The sequence below is a fragment of the Zea mays genome, chromosome 4 (assembly GCF_902167145.1).
Source record: "Zea mays cultivar B73 chromosome 4, Zm-B73-REFERENCE-NAM-5.0, whole genome shotgun sequence".
In the NCBI taxonomy this organism is placed as follows: Eukaryota; Viridiplantae; Streptophyta; class Magnoliopsida; order Poales; family Poaceae; genus Zea; species Zea mays.
The window spans coordinates 4292530-4297807 of NC_050099.1; the positions used below are offsets into that span (position 1 = coordinate 4292530).

Consider the following 5278-nt stretch of genomic DNA (forward strand, 5'->3'; position numbering starts at 1 on the left):
CGACGATGGGCGGCTGCCGGCATATACGCAGCGTGTTGTCTTTGCGATGGCAGAACACTGGCGGTGGGGCTCCCCTCGAGAGCTTCAGGCCCAGCTGAACCCGCTGTTGGACGCCTTGCGTAGGCTCCAGGAGCGTGGTCTTACTATGGCCGGGGTCATCATCGCTTTCCACTGGAGGAGGGTATTGCCGCTGACCGAGTGTCGGCTTCGTCTGGACGAGATGACGTCGGATGCCTCTGTCGAAAGCTCTCCGATGGCCTCGGCCACCCTCTCCACCAATGAACTCCTCCGGTGGGTGAAAGGGGCGGTGGGGAGGACTACACCACTCCTGTCCCGATGTGCCCTGACCAAAGCTATGTGTCCCTAGTGAGTTTTTGGTCTTTTCCTTCAGTTTCTAGCCATTTCCTTCTCGTCTCATCCCTTCCATCCCTTTTGTAGGGATTGCGGGGCTATCGAACCGCCCGACCCCAGTTCTGGAGGACGCGGCTGGTAGGGCGGTGCGTTGCTTGGCTATCGAGGAGAAGAAGAAAGATGCAGACAAGAAGTGGGCCCATAAAAAGATGCTAGCCCACGACACATTGGAGAAGTGCCGCATGGCACGGGCAAGGGAGGGGATGCTACGGGAGGCCTCTCCCAGCATAGAGTATGATGATGACGATGATGACAATGAGGGCATGGAGGTCCGACTGGGCTTCAGCCTCGAGGCTGAACTTTGGTCTGCGTTAGCCTCGGCAGGCCCATTCATTGGCGCAGACGTACCCACGCAGGGGCTGACAGCGTCCCTATCCGAGGCGCGGACGTCAGCCAAGTCGGACCCCATCCTCATAGCCATAGATGAGGCATGGGCCATGGAGGAGAGACCGCTACCCTGCCTCAGGTGCCTGCCATGGGGATCGTGGAGGAAAAAGTCATCGTACCGCTCCAAGTGCCCACCACGGGGCAAAGGGGCCCAAGGAGCCGGAAGCCGAGGGTGGACGTGGATGTCGTACCTCGGTCCGGGGTAAGCTGCTGAACTATGAGCGTAGCTTCTTTGTACTCGAGGTCTCTCTGTGACCTTTCCTTTGTTGTGTTTTAGCACTAAGCGCCGAGCCCACAAGCCGACCTTAACCGCTACCAATGCGGTGAAGCGCAACATTAGGACGTCGACCAGGGCCACATCCCGCTCCCACGTGTGGCTCGACGCTGCCAAGGAAAGGAGGCCATCCAACAGGGTGCCGAAGCGACCCGGATTGTCCTCAGTGGGTAGGCCGGGTAGGATGCTACTGTCGCAGAGGCGGCCATGGCCCCTCCGGCGCCACTGGTCGAGGCCATCCTAGTGATCTCTACCGAGGAGGCGGCGGGGGTGGCAGACGCAACGTCGACCATGGCATCGCCCACCGTCTCAGACCTCCTACGCGGCATCCCCGACACCCCAGATGCCACCCGGAGCCCCGAGGCGGCTAACTTCGAGGGGGCCCAGTCCCTCGAGGCGACCTGGGGAATCAGTCGAGGAGCATATCATCCCACCCCCATCATCGGGGTGGGTGGTGACCTTGTTCGCGCTGGACTATACCTCTCGACGTGGGAAGGGCCGACCGTGACATAGATGGCACTGAGGGCAACCCCTACTTCGTCCTCGATGACGCAAAGGAGAAGTAGATGTGGTCAGAATTCCGAACAATAGATCGGGTAAGGGAATCATTCCTTAGCGCTAGAGATCCCTTCCGCTGAGTGGTGTGATGATGTGGCTCTTCTCCTTTACAGGGGCTTATGCGAAGTCCGCGACCAAGTCGATTTTCATTCATCGTGAGCGCGACGTCTGGGCCGTGTTGCAACACCATCAGGCCATGTATTGTCGTTCAAACGAACAACTGGCTTTGAAGAGTGTCGAGGCGATGGACCTTGTTGGGTCTATGCTTCGTCGCCGAAGGTCTCCTAGGAAGAAGCGGCTTTCGGCTGAAGCTGTGTGTATAAGATGGCCGAAGGTTCCTAATCATGAAGCTTCGGTATTACAAACCGACTTAAAGATAGAATGACCTTTTAGTCCATAAAGGTCTGAGTCAATGATGTAAACTTTTATAAGGGGCATACTTGTAATTTCTCACAGGCTGTGTCCTGTGCCTATAAATAGTGAACAGTATTCCTTTACTGTTCACGCTTTTTGGTAATTGCAATCGCATCTTTCAGGAATCAACCTTTGCCAAGGCAGAGGTATTATTGTATTCAATGATTTTATATATTAAGTAAATATAATATAATTCGTTTATGATTTATTTACCCTTTTATACCCTTTATTTTATGTTATTTTATACAGTCTATTGAAACTTTATTACGAAGACTTAAGCTTCGTAATTATATTCTCATTAACCTTCGTCCAAGGCTCATTATCCTCAAGGGAATAATGTTTCATGGACGAAGGACGTTAACATTTAACATTTTATGTTGCCTTGTTCTTAATTCATAGCATTTGAGAACAAGTCCCCAACATTGGCGCCCACCTCCGGTGAACTCACTTCCACTTTTTGAGCTGATGGCTTCGATCAACGACCAAGCTGGAGCTGCTTCGGACCCGAAGCTGGTGCTCCCAATCACAGGTGGTTCGTCCTCAGAGCCAGCTAACAAGAAACAAAAGAAGGAAGCACAGAGAAGGGTACAACATGTTGGGGTGCAAGGACCCTTCATCAAGTCAAGATGGTCTCACATTCCTATTACCTTCTCCCAAGAGGACCTTCAGCTCAAGGATTACCCACACAACGATGCCATGGTTATCTCTTGTGTTATCAAAGGATTTCTGGTCCACAATGTCTTGGTTGACACAGGCAGTGCAGCTGATATCATATTTGCTAAGGCCTTCAGACAAATGCAAGAGCCAGAAGATAAGATTCATGATGCTACACATCCTCTCTGTGGCTTCGGAGGAAGACAGATTGTAGCACTGGGCAAGATCACCATGTCAGTGACCTTCGGGTTCATCAACAACACTAGAACTGAGCAAGTTGTGTTTGACATTGTTGACATGGAATACCCCTACAATGCAATTATTGGTCGCGGCACCCTCAATGCTTTTGAAGCAATTCTTCACCCTGCCTATCTTTGCATGAAGATACCTTCGGATCAAGGACCCATCGCTATTCATGGAAGTCAGGAAGCCGCCAGAAGGGCCGAAGGAAACTGGACTGACTCAAAAGCAATCCATAACATAGATGGAGTTGAAGCTTGTGAACAGTACAAATTCAGAAGGGAGAAAGCAGCTTCGGCAGATCAGCCGAAGCCTATGCTCTTATGTGAGGACATAGCAGACCAGAAGGTGCTGTTGGGCTCTCAATTATTCGAAGAGCAGGAGAAAACCTTGATAAGGTTTTTGTTCAACAACAAAGATGTTTTTGCATGGTCAGCCAGTGATCTCTGCGGAGTAAATAGGGATGTTATTGAACACTCGCTCAATGTTGACCCATCCTTCAAGCCCAGAAAACAGAGGCTTCGGAAAATGTCGGATGATAAGGCCGAAGGTGCTCGTAACGAAGTCAAAAGACTCTTCACTGCAGGAGTTATCAGAGAAGTAAAGTACCCAGAATGGCTAGCTAACACTGTTATGATAAAAAAGGCCAATGGCAAGTGGCGCATGTGTATCGATTTTACAGATCTCAACAAGGCTTGTCCTAAGGATGAATTCCCATTGCCAAGGATAGACTCTTTAGTTGATGCAGCAACTTCTTCAGAGCTCATGAGTCTGTTAGACTGTTATTCAGGCTACCACATCAAATCTGGATGAAGAAGGAAGATGAGCCGAAGACTAGCTTCATAACCCCAAGTGGCACATATTGCTATCTTCGGATGCCTGAGGGGCTCAAAAACGCTGGAGGAAGTTTCAGCAGAATGACTGCGAAGGTTCTCCAGTCTCAGATAGGCAGAAATGTGCTAACTTATGTTGATGACATCATTGTAAAAAGCACGAAACAGGAGAATCATATTGCTGATCTGCAGGAGACCTTCGCCAGTTTCAGACAAGCTGGCTTAAAGTTGAATCCAGAAAAATGTGTTTTCGGAGTAAAGAAGGGGAAATTTCTAGGATGCTTGGTTTCAACAAAGGGAATTGAAGCTAATCCAAGTAAGATTGAAGCTATACTTCGGATGGAGCCACCAACTACAAAAAAGGGGGCTCAAAGATTGACAGGAAGGTTGGCATCTCTCAATAGATTCATATCCAGATCAGCAGAGAGAAACTTACCATTCTTCGAAGTGCTGAAGTCAGCCGAAGTCTTTCAATGGGGACCAATCCAGCAGAAGGCCTTCGAAGAGCTGAAACAGTATTTGATAGATCTAACAACACTAACTCCACCTACGCCAGGGGCTCCTTTGTTATTATATGTGGCAGCTTCGCACTCAGCGGTAAGTGCAGCACTTGTCCAGGAGAAGTATGATGGCCAACTCAGGAAGCAGGTCCCAGTGTATTTTGTATCTGAAGTTCTTAGTATATCAAAGAAAAACTACACAGAATTAGAGAAGGTGTTATATGCTGTTTTGATGGCATCCAGGAAGCTTCGGCATTATTTTCAAGCTTACAACATAATTGTTCCTTCTTCACAACCTCTGAAGGATATTATGAGAAATCGAGAAGCTACTGGAAGGATTGGAAAATGGGCTGCAGAGCTCAATGAATTTTGCATTGAATATGTTCATAGATCTTCGATTCAGTCCCAGGCGTTAGCAGACTTCATTGCTGACTGGACGCCAGGGGCTCAGGAGGAAGAAACAAATAAAGACGCTGAAGCATGGACAGTGTTTTGCGATGGGTCTTGGGGAACCTTCGGAGCGGGAGCGGCTGCTGTGTTGGTTTCACCTTCCAAAGTTAAAACTTGCTATGCGGCAAAACTTGATTTTAGTTGCACAAATAACATTGCCGAGTACGAAGCCTTGCTTCTAGGTCTTCGGAAGCTAAAAGCAATGGGAATCAGAAGGGCCATACTTAAAACTGATTCCCAAGTTGTTTCGGGTCATATTGACAAGAGTTGCAAGGCTAAAGATCCGAAGCTTGAAAAGTATTTGGATATGGTTCGAAGAGTTGAAGCTTCCTTCGAGGGATTTTCTGTCAAAAATATCCCTCGAGGACAAAATGAGCATGCTGATTTGCTAGCTAAGTCAGCAGCACAGGGGCGGCCCTTACCTTCGGATGTGTTCTTCGAAACAATAAAAGCACCTTCGGTGGAACTTCTTGAAAGAGCAGTCCTCAATATATCTCCTGTTTATAGCGAAGATTGGAGAACTGAGATCATCTCTTACCTTCAGGGTAAATTCCTTT

The 5278-nt window shown here is 48.9% G+C and overlaps 1 long non-coding RNA gene across 1 annotated transcript; it reads left to right on the forward strand.

The window, feature by feature from the left end:
• Nucleotides 1-623: 623 nt before the first annotated feature.
• LOC118476855 (uncharacterized) lies at nucleotides 624-1883 on the forward strand. Its single transcript, XR_004857657.1, has 3 exons — nucleotides 624-1000; nucleotides 1076-1668; nucleotides 1744-1883. It is a non-coding gene; the product is annotated as an uncharacterized lncRNA (long non-coding RNA).
• Nucleotides 1884-5278: the final 3395 nt, after the last annotated feature.